We start from the raw sequence: 21,176 nt of genomic DNA, 5'->3' as shown, positions 1-21,176 counted from the left end.
GGTACTCTGGAAATCCAAGACCTAACATATCCAAGCTAGTCCATTAAATAGATTCATCTTGGGAAAGGGTTGTTAAGGCTAAGGTGCAAATATCCCCTCTGCTCAAACTATTTAACATGCAAAGTTGGATCTGATTCTTCAACTTGTCCTGACGATGAACCACACTGGTTGGTTCGAAACGCCTAAACAAATGATACATCTTGTGATTTACGCTGGAAAATTTTCTCGTAAACTACACATTAAGAAAGTTTGTGCACTCCTATATGGATAAACATGCTTATTATCTTTCATGAGTTTCATCAAATATTTAACATATTATTCATCAACTTTATTTAGATATTCATCATCTCCAATTAACAAATATACATTAAGCAAGTTCATGCACTCTTATATCGATAACATGCTTATTATTTTTCATGAGTTTCATTAAAGATTTAACATATTATTCATCAACTTTGGATTTGGCGAGGATGAATTCTAGTATATTACCAAGTGTGTTTTTTTCAATTGTAGTTCTTACTTTCATGATTAATTTGGTTGTAATTTTTACTTCCACGATTAATTTAGTCTAAGTTCTCTAGGTAGTCATTAATGATCTATTTAGTGCTATGTGGGGGTTTTACTTTTCAACAAATATGAAGTATCTATGTTACATTGGGACCTAGTGACCTTGTTGAAAAACCCTAGCAAACATCTTTGAAACCGTTTACTAGCACTAGTTGAACTTGAGATATCTCAAAAACTAAAAGGAACAAATAAGGGTTGCTTTGCCAATCCACTCATAACCTAATCCACTTTGGTGTACTTATATTCTCAAAGTGAATCAAATACCAAGAATGATCTATGTCTGCTAAAACCTATAATCACATTGTTTCCCTAATAGCAACTAAAAACTTCTATACCCAGTTGTTGAACTTTTGCAACCAATTATAAACCTTCAACAAGAAGTAGTTTTCTAACGAGAATTATTGCCATATCTTCCTTGGTTTTACGAGGAAAAAGAAATAAAATTTCATTTGTTATCAAAGGTAAACCAAATTCATTATTTGCATACTTCCAAACCTAGGGTTTCGTATCCAAAGTAGATCCTAACCACATCAATGAAACAAACTTTGTTTTTATGTATCATCCAAACATTATGTACAATTACAGACTCACCTCTAATCCATTGTTTATAAAAATGTTGAATATTTTCATACATGATATACTGAATAGTTGGACAATGAAAATAGTTGTCATCGCTATTATTCCATTTATATGCTCTTTGCAACTTATTTGAAAGAGCAATTTTGTCCCAACAATTAGACTTGTAGCATAAAGAACATGGTTAATACATATGATTAGACCAAAAACTAGTTACTACCAAAATTCAACCAAAAAAAATATTACTGCATAAAAATAGAATTAAAAACAAAAAATATAAAAACAAAAATTTCCCAAATTAAAAATAAATAAATGATAAACTTTTTTTTACCAAAATTTAGTGATTTTTTTGGTGCTAATACTAACATCACCATTACAACAAGATATTTTTCTAGTGCTAATACTGCCATTACAACAAGATATAAGAGGGATATAATGCAAAAAGTTTAATAATAATATGTATGTAGAAGATGGTCTTCAGACTGGTGAATTCATGATAATCAATGGGACTACAGTCAAAATAATTGGATGTTATTTACTTTTTTACATAGATTGTCAAAATAATTGCATAAATCGGTTTTTTTTAACCAAAATTTAACAAAAACTTTGCTAGTGCTAACATTAGAACCACCATTGCAACAAGATATCTTTCTAGTGTTGACAACACCATTATAGTAAGATACCTCAAGAGAGACAGAAAATCTAAAAAGTATGATAGTAATACGTATCCAGAAGATGGTATTGAAACTAGTAATTGTTCACGAATCCATAAGATTGTAAGGTCATTCTCATTATCATAATCATTGTCATCATCATCACATCCTTGTCATTGTTATTGCCATCATTACATTATCATCATAATCACCATTCATGCCATCATCATCATCATTATGGACATTGTTTGCAATTGTTCATAATTGTAGATGTTGTAAGAAATATCATCAACCCAAAAAATGTGATCAGTGCTAGAAAAGGGTTGTTTAGGACACATTGATATACGTAAGAGAAATAACTCTATTTTTGAGAGATGATCGATGATGATCATCATCACCACCATTATCATCGTCATTGTCATTTTTATCATCCCCATCATCATCATTAATGTAATTTCTATCGACATTGTTGTAATCATCATCATCATTCATGCCATTATAGTTTTTGATGATGACCTAGATGAAAATGATGATGATGACACCAAAGATAATGCTTATGATTATGACAATGACAACATATAAAATTGGGAAGATTCGCCAACATCATTAGCATCGTCATCATCATAATCATTGCCATCATCATCATTGTCATTGTAACCACTATCGTCTTTATCATCATAATCACAATTCATGTCATCGCCATCATCTTCATTTTCATCATTGTCAATATTATTGACATTGTCATCAATTGTTCATAATTGTCAATGCCATAAGGAATATCATCAATGCAGAAAATATGATGAGTGTTGGAAAAGGGATGCAAAAGCGAACATAGAAATGGGGGCAACAATAGAAGTAAAATTGGATGAAAAGTGGATACAACATAAGTAGATGCACAACAACATGAAAAACCTGACACAAAAGTGGATGCAAAAGTAGATGCAGTTGTCAATGCAAACTTGGATGCAAACATGAAGGCAAAAGTGGAAGCAAACATGGGTCCAATGGTAGGTGTAAAACTTGGCACAAATTGTGGTGAAACAAATGTGGATGCAACAACGGACACAAAAGCAGATGCAAAAATGGATGAAACAAAAGTGGATGCAATAGGGGATGCAAACGTGGAAGCAAATGTGGTTGCAATGGTAGGCGCAAGATATGGTGCAACAAAAGTGGATGTAACAATAGACAAAAAATATGCAAAATAAGATGCAAAAATGGATGTAAAAGTGGAAGCAAACATTGATGCAACAGGAAAAACAAAATTGGATGCAAAAAATGGATACAATGTAAGTAGATGCAAAAGCAGATACAAAACGAGATGCAAAACCCAATGCATAAACCTGACACAAAAGTGGATGCAAAAATAGATGCAATATTTGATGCAAAAGAGGATGTGAACATGGATGCAAAATTGGAAGCAAACGTGGATACAACAGTGAGTGCAAAACATGGTGCAAATTGTGGCATAACAAAAGTGGATGTAATGATAGATGCAAAAAAAGAATCAAAGTATGATGCAAAATGAAGATGTAAAAAGGGATGCAAAAAGTGAAATTTAAAATGGGTGCAACAGTGGATGCAAAATTGTGTGCAAAAGTGGATGCAATAGAAGTCGATGCAAAAGTAGATGCAAAATGAGACACAAAACCCGATGCAAATCCTGGTCCAAAATTGGATACAAAAAGGGATGCAAAAATAGATGTAGTAGTTGATCAAAACCTAGACGCAAATGAGGATGCAAACATGGATGCAAAATTATAATCAAAAGTGGGTGCAAAAGGAGGTGCCAAACTAGGCGCTAATTGTGGCACAAAAATATTAGATGCAATAGTGGGTACAATAATAGATGCAAAAGAGGATGTAAATATGGATGCCAAACAAGATGGAAAAGTGGATGCAACAAAAGTAGATGCAAAATTATATGCAAAACTAGACACAAAACTCGATGTAAAACTTGGCGCAAAAGGGATGCACAAATGGATGAAAAAATGGATGCAAAAAATGATTTAAAAAAGGATGCAAAAAAGGATGCAAAAGTCGATGCAAAAGTTGATGCAAGTGTAGGTGCAAAAAGTGGATGCAAATGAGGATGCAAAAGTATGTCAAACAAAATTAGGTGCCAAACTTGATGCAAAACCTGGAACAAAACCTGGTGTAAAGGATGACACAAAACTTGGCATAAAATTTGGTGCAAAACGTGGTGCAAAACCTATTGCAATACCTGGTGCTAAACTTGGTGTAAGATTTGGTGCAAAACTTGATGCAAATTTTGTGTCAAGTTTTGCACCATATTTGATAAATGGATGCAAATAGCACCAAAAATGGGCTCTAGATGCAAAAAAAGAAGTAAAAAGGGACGCTAATCGCTGGTTTTGTTGTAGTGTGTAAAGATGGAAGTGTTGTTGCCCCTAGCCTTTCACAACCTACAAGGTTGATACCACAACATTTGGAAGAAAAAAGAGCAAAAGGGGTTTGTTACAATTGTGATAGCAAATACACTAAAGGTCATAAGTGTGCTGAGAATAAATTATTTTACATAGGTTGTGAAGATGAGGAAGAAAAAGAACAAGAAACATCAAAAGAAGAGGATATACACCAAGAACAAACCCTAGAGAAAGAAGAAATGAATCCGACCATATCTTGTAATGCATTGGTCGGAATTACCACTCCTCAAACTCTTAATATAGAAGGACACATCAAGAAAATAAAGGTAATAGTGTTGATTGATTCGAGAAGTACCCATAATTTTATTCATTATATGATAGCCAAGGAATTGAATTGCTTCCTATTGTCGCACAAAGTGTCTAGGCATGGCGACAACGCTCAGAGTAAGGGCCGTCACTCTAATCCTTACTCCGTTTAGACTCTCTCCTAGACAAGTCAAGGGGGGTGGTCCCTAAGGTGAATGAATGAGAAAGGCCTGTGGAACATAGGCTCTAGGAGACTTAAAGATGGACAACTTGACGAATGTAAATGAATCTCGATTAACTCAGATGAATAGATTAAACGCTAATGTAACTAAGACACGACCACAAGATAGAAATGACTATAGACCAGTGCCTTTAACTTGAATTAACCAAAGACTAAATAAATGAGAAGTCACCCAAAGCAATTTATATTGTGGCAAAACAACGATCATGAACAATTAAACTTAAAATGCTCAAAACTTTAACATGCAAGTTAATCTAGCAAAATTATCTTTCTCCAACAGTCAATTATGATTTAGAACATTTATCACACCTTGACCATAGAAAAATCATGAGAATTTCATTTAATCACCAAATAACTCCAAGGAACTTTAAATTAGAATTTTAATTATTCCTTAGGAAATTAGTTGAATGAAGAAATCAAAATATGGCAATAAATCAAAAGGGTTAATAAATTGAAATTTTAATGGACCATAGGCCACATTAAAATTTTTAATGTGAAAGTGTAAATCCATTTTTAGTTTAATTCCTTAGTCACCCAAATGTTTAAGATTTTTAGAATTTTTTAGATTTTTTTTAAACATTTTAGTTTTATAACATTCTTTAAATGTTTTAATTTTTAGGATTTTTTTAGATTTTAGAAAATTTTAGATTTTTAGAATTTTTTTAGATTTTTTGAAATGTTTTAGATTTTTTAATGTTTTTAATGAGAAGTAAAAAAATTTAAAATCACAAGTTAAAATAAAAAAGTAAAAAAATAAAAATCAAATCAAATCATAAAAAGAATCCAAAACGTTAAATGAAACTTGAAACTTGAAAAAGAAAAAAAATATGCCTAACCCTAACTCCTAACTAAAATACAAATGAAATAAAAAAAAAGAATCTAACTAAACTAACCTAATCACATACATAGAAAAAATCGAAGTGTTTATTTGTTGTCTATGCAGGTTTGAAACTTGACGATGGATGAGGAGACTGAGGGTATGGAGGGGAAGAATGCACGTAGGGAGATGGATGAAGGGTTGCAGACAGGTAGCGAGATCACACGCAGTAGGAGAGGAGGCAGTACGTGGGCAGCGTTTGAAGGAATGCGGGTAAGGCTGCGGATAGGTAGGTTAGCAATGAAATTATCGTAGTGATAGTCTTATCTAACTATAAATTTGAATTTAACAGTTGTCTCTTGTGGTGGATCAATCTATACATTTGGATCAATCTTGAGCTCACATTAATCTATTTTAAATTGTAGATCGTTTATCTTTGTCTTACGTTCATCCGTAACTTCTTCTGAATTCAACATTCTACTGCGCAATTTGTAGGAGGAGCACTTTGCATGTAGGTGGAGCACTATGCGTACATATCGAGACATTTCATGTTTGAGTTAGGATTGAAAGAAATGGGACCTTGGTAGAACTTACATACACTTTAAGTTTTGCCATTCATATGATAATTCGAAATAAATGGATGTATGTAAGGCACTTGAAATGATAATCTCCATCCATTTTAGGATTTGGTCTTACTCATTATATAGTTGCATTTAATTTGACATTATTTTAGTTTTCATCTGATTTTAATGTTGATTTTCTATCATGATAGAGATCAACCCACAGAGAAGAAGATTCAAACATTTCATTGGTTGGTCAATGCCACATATGAGCGCATTCAAGCTTACCATAAATTTCCTACTTATTTCTTTCACTGTATTTTTTATTCACAAAGTAAACATTATATATTTAAATACCAAACTGTCAAAAGTTGTAACCTCATCCTTCATTCAAGTATCATTGTTGAGCAATGCTACATGCATTTCCCCTTGAAATCTGTGATTTCCATATTACAAGTTAGTTAAAGGCATGGTTGGTGAAAGTGATAATGAAAATTAGTGATAGCTAACTTATGACAATGAAATTTGGGTTTCAATTTTGGTGAACCAAAATTTGATGTTCTATCTAGATTTTGGGGATTCCACCAAAAAAACCTTGTATGTATTTTTTGGTGCAGATTATTGTTATATTGAGTGGATGGGCTATTGTAATTATGTCAATGTAATCCATATATGACATAAGGTTGGAATGACCGTTTTGGCCATGCAAAACCTTAGTATATAAACATGCTCAAGTTGCAAAGTATATGTTAAGGCGTGATTGCTAGAAATGAAATGATGGTTTTGGCAATACAAAAACTTAGTGTATAAACACACCCAAGTTGTAAAGCATATGCAAGGTATTAACAAAGGAAAACAATGTTATTATTTCTACCATTTTAATGATTGTATTGGGATTTGAGCAACAAATCTTTGTCTTTTATGGCACCACTTGACCATCACATACTAGGACATCAATATCCATTAATAGGGTAGACACATGCATATGATGTCTAGAATTTTTAACTAGATGTAACAAATTGTTGGTTTGACATTGCATTTTTGGTACCTTATACCTATGTTATAGTTATCCATTTAGACTAATTTGTTTTTGAATTTACCTCTACTTTTTTTTCTTTGAACTTTCTTTTTTCTCCCTTACGGTTTGAATTACGCATCACCCATTTCATCATTTTTATGGGAAGGATTTGATTGGGCATATTTATGATTCTAGTTTTCTTTATTGTTTTGACTATATTTTTATTATGGATGGAAGTTAAGGTGGATGACATATCTAATCTCTCTCACACAAGACATTAGAGGAAGCAATTGGTAGCACTATTCATGGGTTTTATGCTTTAAACTATAAGATAATTGATTTATTATTGTCTAGTTTTTCATAGTAGAATTTTTCCAAGGTAAATCATGTATATTGTTGCTATCTATATAATTTGTTTTTTAATTATTTTCTTCTAGAATCAATTTAATTATTAACACAATAAAAGTCTAAGTGAAAAATGAAATAACCTTTTAGTTGGAATTTAATGATATAACTTTTAGTAATATTGTGATTTTTTCTTATTTAAAATGTATTTTTAGAACCATAAATAGATTTATTATCATGAAATAACCCCTATACCACTGGAGCTATGCAAAACAAACAACTTAAACTTATAATTGTTGTATTTTGAAAAAAAGAAAAAAGAAAAAAAACCTAGAAAAAAAAGTATGTATCTATTAATTAAACTATGCTTAAAATAAATTACTAAACTATAATGATTATCTTTCTCACTAGGATTTATTTTAATTTTAATTTTAAATTTTTATATAAAAATTATAATAAAATTTATTTTATAATAATGAAATCTATTTATTTAATAAATTTTATATGATTTACATAAATATAATTTTTAGCATTTAAATGTCAAAATTAAACACAAATTATAACGCATCGGCCACCTTGTAATGATTAACCCATTATTTTAAAATAATAATAAAACACAAATTATGATGCACACCCAACTTGTAATGATTAGCCCATTATTTTAAAATAATAATAAATCTAGAGTATTATTTAAAAAAACAAAATGGAATACAAATTTAATGAAAGGCTAGATTTCTAGGTCGGATTATGATCAAAAACTTATAAAATGCGCAGAAGAGCATGGATTCATCTTAAAAAGACAGGTATAAGCTCCCACTAGTTAAAAGATCTGGTATAAAGATAAAAAAGACAGGTATAAGCTCCCACTAGTTAAAAGATCCGATATAAAGATAGATCGATTCATCTTAAAAAGTCAGGTATAAACTCCTACTAGTTAAAAGATCTAGTATAAAGATAAATCTATGCTCGTAATCTTTTACTTGTACATTATGTGTCTGATCTTATCTGTTTTATCAATATAATAGCATTACACAACCACAAACATCTCTTGAAACTAGGCTGTATTGTTACACTAGTCCAAGGAAACCCAAAAAATTAAGATGAGATTTGACTTGCAATATTTTTGCAAAAGATTATTTTGCTACCATGCTAAGAAGAAATGGGAACTTCCTCATTTTCTCTACAAAGATATCACAAATATCATCATGTGGCTTTAAGAGAGCTAATGAAAAATGTTAGAACCTTTATATAGAAAAATGGTACATTTGATAAGAGCCTATGGAAGGAAATGGTGAAGTGACATTTTATATTGGTGGTCTAATTAGTATACCATTAGAGCACTCTGCTTAAGATAAAATATGTTTTGTCCTTGTGTAACTCCATTTTAGGTGGGGCGAAGTACCATATGATTAGACCTCTAAACGTGACCCAACACTCAAACAATCTTAATAGTAAACCAACAAAACCTCAATAAAACAGACATTCAAATTATAATTAAAAAAATTAAAATATTATAAAATTTTAAAAATAGAACATTTTTTGAATTATAAAAAAAATTATTTTAATTAAACATATTTAAGAATTTAATAGATTTTATGGGATTTACATAAATCTAATTTATTCCATTTAAATATCAAAATTAAAAGCAAATTATATTATGATTAAACCATTAATTTAAAATAATAAAATAAATTTGGAGTACCAAAAAAAAAGATACCGAATGCAAATTTAATGATGTGGATGGTGAAGGTTTTCTATAAGTTGATTAAGATTAATGCACAATTACAAGAACTCATCCATGCGTTATGACAAACAGGCTTTGAAATTTTCTGACACATTTTCTGACACCCTTTTTTATCGCCGTTTAATTGTAACTGCATTCCAATCTAACGGTGCAGCGACGTTCTGAATTAAATGTAAGTGACACGTGTCAAAAATGTCCGGTGTAATTTGGTCAAGTGGACATTGAGAAGTCGTGGAACATTGCCCAATGAACGGAGGTGAAAATCTTTTCTATGTAGCAAAGAGCGTTATTGGCGACTCAATCTGTTCAGTCCATTCGGCTCCAAGCTCTGTTTATCCAATGGAGTTTAGTTCCATGCCTTCGTCCGCAGTGTGAATTATGAGAAGTGCAGGTGGCTGAATGAATGACAATGATAATTTCTGTTGGTGTTCTTGTGATCGGACCCTAGCCATGGTTTGAACCTCAATTAATAATAAGAACATCGCACTGCAAATCGAGCTTGCCATGGCTTATTCTTTCGTTTGTAATTCGAAGCTCCGTGAGGTATACTTTGACATCCATTTTCACTTCACTATTTTTGTAATTTTTTTACATTATAGTATTGCTGGTGTAATCACGGAAATGGCCATTTAAATGCTCCGTGAGGCATACTTTGACATCCATTTTCACTTCACTATTTTTGTAATTTTTTTACATTATAGTACTGCTGGTGTAATGACGGAAATGGCCATTTAAATTTTAGGGGAAATGCTGCAATGCACACGAAAATGAAAAGAATTCGGCAAAAAAGAAGCGTTGCAAATGCATCGGTTGCAATAAACAAATTACAATGGTTATCAACCGTATAAAGTATCTATGATCGCCGGTAAGCAAATCTGCCTTTATATTTTTGCTCGGCCATTGGTAGTTCGGACAGAGGAACTCCAGGCCGTCCAAAGATGATCCACGTTGATGTCTGAAAACATCCAGCGCATTAAGCTTTTGCTGCTGCTCAGGTTGTCTGCCTTCACCGTCGTTTTCTTCGAATGCGAGTGGAACAATCTGCTTCAATTTAGGTGATTTCTTCGAATGCTCCTCTTACCTTTGATTTCTTTATCAGCTGCTGCATCAAGTCTTGACCGGCAGACTCATCTTTAGCATTTTCTTGCATTTCTGTGGTTTCAGCATGGCCGGCCCATGGAGGAGGGTTAATAGCGTTGCTGCTATCAAAGTTCTTTTCCTCCTTGTTGGATCTGGAACCCTTGCAGTGCAGGCGCTTCCTTCGGCGCATTAAGCTACTCTGGCCTCCTCTTGCCTCCTGCTTTTGCTGTTGCTCAGCTTGTCTGCATTCACCATCGTTTTCTTTCAATGTGAGTGGAACAATCTGCTTCGATTTAGGTGATTTCTACGAATGCTCCTCTCACTTTTGGTTCTTTATCCGCTGGTGCATCTAAGTCTTCACAGGCGGACTAACCTTCAGCATTTTCTTGCAGATCTGTGGTTTCAGCAGGGCATGCCCATGGAGGAGGAATAATAGCTTTGCTGCTATCAAAGTTCTTTTCCTCCTTGCTGGATTTGAACCCTCGGGCCATGTGTTCAAACAAACCGATAGCCTTATGTAAATTCTTTAAATCCTATCTTTAAATTAGTTAAATTCTTTAATGCTGTGGTGCTTTAGGCAAATTCTGATGTGGCGCATAGCGCTAATGCTCGCTATACTCATGAATTCTTTTATGTTTGTGTTCATACTTTTATGTTTGGATTACACTCGTAAAGAAACCGTATGATTTTTTTTTTACAGAAATTATTATCTGTGTACTGCAAAACATATTTAACTCTACAGTTTACGAGTATATTGAAATTTAAATATCTAGTTTCCGAATTTTTGTTGTTTGATTTTTTTCTCACATGTATAAAAGAATTGCAGATTGTTTGATTTTTTTCTCAGATATACAAGAATTGCAGAGGCTCGAATGCTTTTGACGGATCTAATTTAATATGTGGTAATTCCCTTCCTCTTATTGATTTGATTTAATTATATTTGGATGCATTTTCAATAGCATATCAATTTGTTCACTTAAATTTAAATTGAACTTTTGTTGTTAGAGATAGCAAAGAATTACAGAGTTATTTAAATTTAAATTGAATATTTGTTGTTGCACAAATATTTCGAACAGAACCTCATAAATATGTAGAATTTATCAATATCCCATTAGAATTGGCATAACTGTAGCTATACACCTTTTGATCTCCCTTCTCCACTTTTGTATCCCTGCCCCATTCCCTCACTTCATCGGAAACCACATTCAATTTTTATAAATAGAACATTCGAAAAACACTTTGATCTACTGATTGGCTATCAGTGGCCCAATAGTTCTAGTGAAACATTTGGATGAATATATCCCTCAACTGTAGATAACAGTCTTATTGTGGGAGTAGCCAGCACCAATTTCATGAAAAATGCCACCAATCTCGAAATCAATCAATCGTGACAGAGCTCTATCGATCCTGTTTTCATACCCACCCCAGCCAACATAAAACATAATCTATTGGGATATAGGATCACAAATAAGACCAATCCGTGGTCATCTTATTCTTATTAGTTCTTAGAGAGCCCATAGTCGCTCTTCTCCGATCGCCCGGGGGAATACCTACCTATCTAAAACGTTTTCTTATAAATTTGCTTGCTACACGTCTAGCTAGTTGCAAGACAGACACAACAAAATTTGTTAAATTATATACGTAATAGATATGGCACAATGCTAGTCTGTTTCCAAGCGAGGGAAGGGAAATAAGCCGTTCAATGAGTTTCTCCTCGTCCATCATCTAGAAAATGAGTTTTTCCCCTCTCGATTATTAATTCCTCTAATATACGGGGGCGAATTATTTGTGTCTAGAATGGTATGGATATCGAGGTTCACCAGAAGATCCCAAACAACGCCTATTGATCTAGCTGTGTATGATCGTTTGCATCCCAGCCAGCAGGTGTTGATGCACAAAGTTTTCATGCTAGTGTTTGAGAGGCCCCACTTTATATACACAATCGTGCCGTGTTCCATGGCTAAAGGACCTCAAATTCCAACCCTCCATTTTTTTGATTAATAAGGTAATGTGTAGTGCCTTTAAGTAATAATAGTAGGGCCCGTCGGATCATACATGCAAAGGATTCGAGTTAACCAATCGATACAGTTCGCCCTTTCATGTCGATCCCAAGAAGCATGGGGAAACATCCAATTCTATGTTTTATGGGAAATTTTTGTAGGTAAGCATAGGCAAGGGAGGTTTGACTTCTCCAAGAGATAGATGTCAAGTCAAATCATCCATGCACCCCCTTTTAGATTCCGGTCTTGTGGTATCATAGTATTGTTGTTGTTTCTTATGCAACATTTTTTTATTATATTATGATATATTTCCTTTTTGTGAATGCTTTTACATAACATAAGCACACGATGGAAACATAACAACCACACCATAATCTTAGCCCATCATGGGGACTCATACACATTCACTAGTCAGGCCTTGGCCTTGGCCTCCGCACTAGGAATATTTACAATGCATTTACATTATTGACACATAGGGTCAAAACTGGGGTATTACAAGAACCTACCCAATTAGTAGAGTAGAAGATGTAGAAGTTTATATTGATAGGATAAAGACCGATTTTTGGGGTTAAAACCAAAAAGAAAGCTCTTGAGTCACAACTTTAGCCTCACAGCTCTTCAGTGATAGTGGTTACCTTGGAAGTACTTCCTTCAAGAAAGAAAGCAAGATGAGAGTGAAGGCCACATTCAAGGTGCATGGAGGGTTTCGAGGTAGAAGGTGCACAATGAGAACGAACTACAAGCTCGAAAGCGCTAGAGTTACTCACTTTAGGAGATAAGTGCAATAGTTATTCACTTTAGGGGAGCCCAAGGCGCAAGAAGAATTAGTCTCTTTTTAAAGCATCCAAGTCTATGGCTTTACGCTATGCATCCTTAGCAATACGTACCAACATCGAAGTCTATGGCTTTAAGCTATACGTCCTTAGCAATACGTACCAACATCAAAGTCTATGGCTTTAAGCTATGCGTCCTTCGCAATATTGACAAGCTTCATGATCCGATGGTTGCAGTAAGTCAAGACAACCTAGACAGTATGGCTCCTGGCTAACGCTCTACGGGTCTGGGCCCCGCAGGGCAGACCAGTAAATCAAACCCTTCTTTGTTGTGCACCCTTCATCGGTCATGAGGCGGGTAACTCAACCAGATTAGAGAGTCATGAGGCCCTTAACCCAACTTCAGGGCTAATAACTCAAATAGGATTGGTAAGTTGTATTGGTAGCGTCCCTAGTTCTTTTTTTCCTTCAAGGAAGTCTACATAATGGAATTTCAATAGCATTGAACCTTTCCTTCATGAATGAAAGACATAACTCCATCATCTAGGTCCTTCAAGCCATTATTTGGATAATGCTTGGATAAATTTCTGACCAGATTCCTACAATGTGGATTGATGGATTGGGAAGACCCATATTCCTACAATGGGGAGATGGTGTGGGAAGACTCTTATTCCTGCAATGTGGATGGACAGTTCTATAGCAGTTCTCTAAGGGAGATTTGGTGGTAGATAGGTGTGCTAAAACCCAGTCCTTTCCTAAAATCCCGGATTGGCTTAGGTACGATTGGAATTGGAAGATGATTAGCTACGGAAGATGAAATCTGGCTTCCTCTATAAACCCAGAATATGTCTCTGTCCTTTCAATCCAGAATAAGCCTCTTTCCTTTTGTTTCAACCTTGAATCTACTTCTATACCTTACCGGGAAATAGAACATGACCTTAGTTGTTAGCTTTGTAGAACACCTCTCGAGAAGCTAAATCGAAAAGCTAACTCACCCATCATCTCCCAAGGTTAGAAAGCCAGAAGCAAAGGAAGCAAAGGAACCACCTAAGTGGGAAAAGTAGCTAGAATGATATTCTATCGAATATTCTAATCAATAGTTGATTGAATCTCACTATATTCCATACCTAATAGCCTGAGTTGAATCACTAGCATCAGTCGCATTTGAACCAATCAAACAACCATAGTGAGACTTCCTTCCTAAAGGACCGTCCCCCTGATTCCCTTCCTCATCGACCAAAAACGACTTGTTCATAAAGGCCTTATCTCTGGTGTTAAAAGCCTTATCTAGGTTTATCTAGCCTCCTACTCGATAACAACCCATTAGGCATCTACGGGACCTTCATCTAGGAGATCATCCTCACACTTTGACCCCTTACTCCATAGAGTACTTTCCTACTATAGCTCCGAAACTTCTTGATTCTTTTCACCTTAACATGAATATGCACATCCCTGTATAGTACTTTCCCTCTATCACTTTTCTCCTTGCTCTCCTAATGTCAAGCAAGCGAGATCCTTATAAACAAAAGTGCATCTCTGACCGAGTACTTTCGCTTGGTAACTTCGATACTTATCTATCCTTTGACTCTAGAGCTCTTAAGACTACAATCTATATGTAATGACATATATAATATATATCATTCCTCTTCCCTTTGGTCTATCTCGCTTGTGCAACCTCGCAGTTGTAGTAGCGGAAAAGAGAAAATCCACTACTAAATGCCATAGCAGTTTTAGTAGCGGAAAAGATAAAATCCACTACTAAATGCCATCGCAGTTGTATTCCCAGAAATGCCTTTAGTTACTTATTGGGTGGGGGGTAACCAAGACCATCGCATCAACCATTGCAGTTGTATTACGAGAAAAGCTCAAATCCACTACTAAATTCCATCGCAGTTGACTGTCGCATTGATATCTGATCTCGACCTTAGCGACACTTCAATCATTATCGCCTTAGCGGTGACAAAAGCAACTCGCCTTAGCGGAGGTTTGAGCCCTTCCATTTTTTAACCACCTATTTTTGAGGACAGAGTTTTATAGTGTTTAGTAGTACAACTCCGTCTTCAAAAGCTCTAGGAAGATCTTAGCTAGTACCATTGAGCAAAACCAGTTGCATAGTACGAGTCATTCCCTCCAATCGTGATTAGTGCACTTGGTCAATCATCTAAATTAAAGTTTCGATACCGAGGGGAGCAACATATGAGGGTGGAAAAAAACTACTTGTATTTATCAGTTTAGGGTGGAGTCCTTTCATCCTTAGGAGCTTCGTAATCAGTTGATTATTTAGAGTAAGTCGCTTCTATTACTTAAAGTGGCTCTCTAAGAAAGGATGCCATGTATAAAGCCTTCGCTAACGATGGTTCTTTAACTGGGTATACTCCAACTGGTCAGTCTCTATCTCGACCTCCAGCCCCACCAGAGCAAGGAACAAAACAAACTTAAAACCCGGGCAAGAACCCCTACCTATTTCATTTCGAAAGCCATTAACTCGCCTTGACAGGATTCCTTCCATTTATCAAGCCTATTACCGGGGCCAACATCCTCACCAGTTCCAGGTTATTGACTTGAATCCCTCCTTTTTCTCAAGCTAGTAGCCCCCAACTTGTCCTGTATCCAAATGTTGTTGCTCTAGTGCGTGTTGGGTGACCACCCAGTAGTAGCAATAGCACCAACATTTGAGCTATGTCCTGCACTTCCATAGTAATCAACACCTGAGATGAAAAGATGAAAGTGGTCTCATTATAGAAGTGGTTTACCCTGTCCCTTGATAAGTCCGATAGAGTTGAAGAAAGTTTCAACCCTATATTATGAGGTTAGGTTTCCCCATTCGGTCTTCATCCAAAATTCAGTAAGTAGTGAAGGAGAAGTGGATATAGTAGTTGTTTCTCCTTGACCTTGAGATAAGTGGAAAAAGTACCCTTGAAGTCAGAAGTGGATATAATTGGTCTCATGACACATATATAGAGTATCAGTGTTAAGACTTGATATATTATTTGAATGGGATCATCAAGGAAATCCCTCCTGTCAGTCAAACTACGGGTCCACGCTACCCTTTTGGGGTTTGCTTGCCCTCTTGTTCTCTCACAGAGGTTTTCCCTTCTTCTCCCTCGTCCTCTTAAGAAGGAATATAAGAAGGAATATACCCATTCTATCCTTTAATTAGAGAGATAGGAGCCTTGAGAGAAGCTCAAATTTCCCTCCAGGGGAGCTCAGATCTAGCTCAGATTCCCCTATCCTATCCTAACAATAAGAGAGATAGGAGATAAGGAACATTAGGATCATGATTAGCGGTAAGTTCCCCTTAGCCTTGATTGATTTGATAGCGTTGTTCCCCTCTTAATCCAATATAAGAGAAGCTCATGAAGTTCAATTGTTCACGGGCCCTACTATTATTACTTAAGGCACTAGACATTACCTTATTAATCGAAAAATGAAGGGTTGGGATTTGAGGTCCTTTAGCCATGGAACACGGCACAATTGTGTATATAAAGTGGGGCCTCTCAAACACTAGCATGAAAGCTTTGTGCATCAACACCTGTTGGCTGGGATGCAAACGATCATACACAACTAGATCAATAGGCGTTGTTTGGGAGCTTCTAGTGAACCTCGATATCCATACCATTCTAGACGCAAATAATTCGCCCCCGTGTATTATAGGAATTAATAATCGAGAGGGGAAAAACTCATTTTCTAGATGATGGACGAGGAGAAACTCGTTGAACGGTTTATTTCCCTTCCCTCACTCGGAAACAGACTAGCATTGTGCCATATCTATTACGTATATAATTTAACAAATTTTGTTGTGTCTGTCTCGCAACTAGCTAGACGTGTAGCAAGCAAATTTATAAGAAAACATTTTAGATAGGTAGGTATTCCCCTGGGCAATCGGAGAAGAGCGACTATGGGCTCTCTAAGAACTAATAAGAATAAGATGACCACGGATTGGTCTTATTTGTGATCCTTTTTTTCCTAAGAAAAGAGCGCGTAATTTCCATTAATTTCAGAAAATTACATGTTGTTGATGCTGAAACGCATATGCTGTAGTGTGGGAAAACCACTTACAATAACCAATACTTCAGGGAAGTATGCAGATAAAGCCCTCAGACAGGGCATCCAGAAACAGGGTATGTAAACCCCAACAGGAGTATACGCCTACCCAACAAGCTAATAACTAATAATAACAGTAAATAAACGTTAACTCAAAAACCCTCAAAACAGGGCAGCAAGAAGAATGGATCTGTAAACCTCAACAGGAGGATACCACAACCCATCTCATTCTAAAAACAAAAAAATAACAAAGGCTCCTGTAGATAGAGCAGAAAATTCGAATGACCGCCAAGACAAAGAGGAGAGACACGAAATGGAAAAAGGGCAGCCAGGATAGCCACACCCCCCACCCCCTCAACTCTCCTGCTGTGAGGAAGCCAGAGGAAGATACCGCCCATGTCCAAAGAAGCCATAAGACATGGCCATCCAGTACAAGCCATTGAAGAGACGGCACGAATCGGTGTAGAGACAGATCCACACCACAATCCCTCAACGCTTCCAATAACTGTCCAGGTAAGCCAGCGAAAAACCAAAAATAGTACCCCATAGCTCAGCAAGTGAACCCATCAGGGCCCATCAGGAGCTATGGTGATTCGGGTCCGGGGGCAGAGGCGGCTGGGGCAGCCACCTCGCCCCCATAAGGCCAAACAAGCCCCCGCTCCCGCTCCAAGGATCAGCACTGGTTAGGAGGAACCCGCAAAATAGAGGGTCCGAAGAGAGCCGAAAACCCCGAAGACCAGAAGAGGATGAAAGCAGCTCCGCCGCCGCCCAAAAACAGAGCACGAAAACCGGAACTCTACTTTATAATATGCAAAACAGAATCGCAGAAGATGAGCCGAAAGCCGCCGAGATTGGTCTCACTCCGCCGCCGCCCAAATGCAGTGCTCAAGGCAAAACCGTAACCAGAGATGCGCTGAGGAAGATCCGCAGGAAAGAGGGTAGCGGTGGCCGAAGTTGAAACCTCGTCACAAGATACTGGAGCCGCAGAAACTTCGATACCCCACCAGGTGCAGCGAGCCCGTCGGAGCACCAAGCGAAGTCGGTAGGGGGGCGGCTTGTAACCCAAGGTAGCCCTGCCGCCGCAGGCGCTTTCAGCAACCAGAGCCGAAACGGCGAAACCCTAGCCCGCGCTCGCCTCAGTCTCTCCTACAACTTCTATCTTGTTTTGTTTGTCTTATTTGTGATCCTATATCCCAATAGATTATGTTTTATGTTGGCTGGGGTGGGTATGAAAACAGGATCGATAGAGCTCTGTCACGATTGATTGATTTTGAGATTGGTTACTCCCACGATAAGACTGCTATCTACAGTTGAGGGATATATTCATCCAAATGTTTCACTAGAACTATTGGGCCACTGATAGCCAATCAGTAGATCAAAGTGTTTTTCGAATGTTCTATTTATAAAAATTGAATGTGGTTTCCGATGAAGTGAGGGAATGGGGCAGGGATACAAAAGTGGAGAAGGGAGATCAAAAGGTGTCGGATTCTTGAGTGTAGCTATAGTTATGCCAGTTCTAATGACATATTGATAAACTCTACATATTTATGAGGTTCTGTTCGAAATATTTGTGCAACAACAAATATTCAATTTAAATTTAAATAACTCTGTAATTCTTTGCTATCTTTAACAACAAAAATTCAATTTATATTTAAGTGAACAAATTGATATGCTATTGAAAATGCATCCAAATATAATTAAATCAAATCAATAAGAGGAAGGGAATTCAATTTATATTTAAGTGAACAAATTGATATGCTATTGAAAATGCATCCAAATATAATTAAATCAAATCAATAAGAGGAAGGGAATTACCACATAATAAGAGGAAGGGAATTACCACATATTAAATTAGATCCGGCAAAAGCATTCGAGCCTCTGCAATTCTTTTATATCTGAGAAAAAAATCAAACAATCTGCAATTCTTTTATACATGTGAGAAAAAATCAAACAACAAAAATTCGGAAACTAGATATTTAAATTTCAATGTACTCGTAAACTGTAGAGATAAAGATGTTTTGCAGTACATAGATAATATTTTCTGTAAAAAAAAATAAAAAAAATCATACGGTTTCTTTATGAGTGTAACCTAAACATAAAAGTATGAACTCAAACATAAAAGAATTCATGAGTATAGCGAGCATTAGCGCTATGCGCCACATCAGAATTAGCCTAAAGCACCACAGCATTAAAGAATTTAATTAATTTAAAGATAGGATTTAAAGAATTTACATAAGGCTATCGATTTGTTTGAACACATGGCTGCGACAGCGGCAGCCTGCACCCGAAGGTTCAAATCCAGCAAGGAGGAAAAGAACTTTGATAGCAGCAAAGCTATTATTCCTCCTCCATGGGCATGTCGTGCTGAAACCACAGATCTGCCAAAAAAAATGCTAAAGGTGAGTCCGCCTGTGAAGACTTAGATGCACCAGCGGACAAAGAACCAAAAGTGAGAGGAGCATTCAAAAAAATCACTTAAATAGAAGCAGATTGTTCCACTTACATTGAAAGAAAACGATGGTGAAGGCAGAAAAGCTGAGCAACAGCAAAAGCAGGAGGCCAGGGAAGGCCAGAGTAGCTTAATGCGCCGAAGGAAGCGCCTGCACTGCAAGGGTTCCAGATCCAGCAAGGAGGAAAAGAACTTTGATAGCAGCAACGCTATTAACCCTCCTCCATGGGCCGGCCATGCTGAAACCACAGATATGCAAGAAAATGCTAAAGATGAGTCTGCCGGTCAAGAATTAGATGCAGCAACTGAGAAAGAAGTCAAAGGTGAGAGGAGCATTCGAAGAAATCACCTAAATTGAAGCAGATTGTTCCACTCGCATTCGAAGAAAATGACAGTGAAGGCAGAGAACCTGAGCAGCAGCAAAAGTTTAATGCGCTGGATGTTTTCAGACATCAACGTGGATCATCTTTGGACGGCCTGGAGTTCCTCTGTCCGAGCTACCAATGGCTGAGCAAAAATATAAATGCAGATTTGTTTACCGTCGATCATAAATACTTTATACGGTTGATAACCATTGTAATTTGTTTATTGCAATCGATGCATTTGCAACGCTTCTTCTTTGCCGAATTCTTTTCATTTTCGTGTGTATTGCAGCATTTCCCCTGATATTTAAATGGCCATTTCCGTAAATTACAAAAATAGTGAAGTGAAAATGGATGTCAAAGTATACCTGAGCATTTAAATGGCCATTTCCGTGATTACACCAGCAATAGTGAAGTGATAATGGATGTCAAAGTATACCTCACCTTCGAATTACAAACAAAAGAATAAGCCATGGCAAACTCGATTTGCAGTGGGATGTTCTTATTATTAATTGAAGTTCAAACCATGGCTATGGTCGGATCACAAGAACACCACCAGTCATTGTCATTCATCCAGCCACCTGCACTTCTCATAATTCACACTGCGGACGAAGGGATGAAGGAATGGAACTAAACTCCATTGGATAAACAGAGCTTGGAGCAGAATGGACGGAGTTGAATATAGTTCACAGAATCCCTAGATCAACAGGTCAGATGGAGTCGCCAATAAGCACTTTGCCGCATGGAAAGGTTTTCGCCTCAGTTCATTGGGCAATGTACTTCTCAATCTCCACTTGACCAAATTACACCAGTATATCTGTACCGTTGGATTGGAAGGCAGTTACAATTAAACGGCAAAAAATAAGGGTGTCAGAAAAAAACGGCGATAAAAATGGGTGTCAGAAAAAACGGCGATAAAAAAGGGTGTCAGAAAAAAACGGCGATAGAAAAGGGTGTCGGAAAATTTCAATGCCTGTCTGTCATAAGCCATGGATGTCATTCTTGTAATTGTTCTTGTAATAGTGCATTAATCTTAATCAACTTATTGAAAACCTTGACCATCCAAAACATTAAATCTGTATTCAGCGGCGTCCCCATTTTTTATACTCCAAATTTATTTTATTATTTTAAATTAATGGTTTAATTATAACAGAATTTGTGTTTAATTTTGATATTTAAATGGAATAAATTAGATTTATGTAAATTCAATAAAACTTTATTATTTTAAATTAATGGTTTAATCATAACAGAATT

General features: G+C 36.2%; 2 long non-coding RNA genes across 2 annotated transcripts; one reads left to right on the top strand and one right to left on the bottom strand.

Moving 5' to 3' along the window:
- The first annotated feature begins 9,520 nt into the window (after positions 1-9,520).
- LOC149242873 (uncharacterized) lies at positions 9,521-10,808 on the top strand. Its single transcript, XR_016245748.1, has 4 exons — positions 9,521-9,757; positions 9,957-10,269; positions 10,379-10,563; positions 10,687-10,808. It is a non-coding gene; the product is annotated as an uncharacterized LOC149242873 (long non-coding RNA).
- Positions 10,809-18,949: 8,141 nt separating this feature from the next.
- On the bottom strand, positions 18,950-20,711 carry LOC149242872 (uncharacterized). Its single transcript, XR_016245747.1, has 5 exons — positions 20,291-20,711; positions 19,910-20,222; positions 19,615-19,799; positions 19,344-19,489; positions 18,950-19,027 (listed from the first exon to the last, which is right to left on the bottom strand). It is a non-coding gene; the product is annotated as an uncharacterized LOC149242872 (long non-coding RNA).
- Between the last annotated feature and the right edge of the window lie 465 nt (positions 20,712-21,176).

The sequence above is a fragment of the Pinus tabuliformis genome, chromosome 8, assembly GCF_031772625.1.
Source record: "Pinus tabuliformis cultivar Carrire ecotype Pingquan chromosome 8, CPIR1, whole genome shotgun sequence".
Taxonomy (NCBI): Eukaryota; Viridiplantae; Streptophyta; class Pinopsida; order Pinales; family Pinaceae; genus Pinus; species Pinus tabuliformis.
The sequence above is the reverse complement of the archived record's forward strand: the minus strand, read 5'-3'. Positions and strand labels throughout refer to the sequence as shown.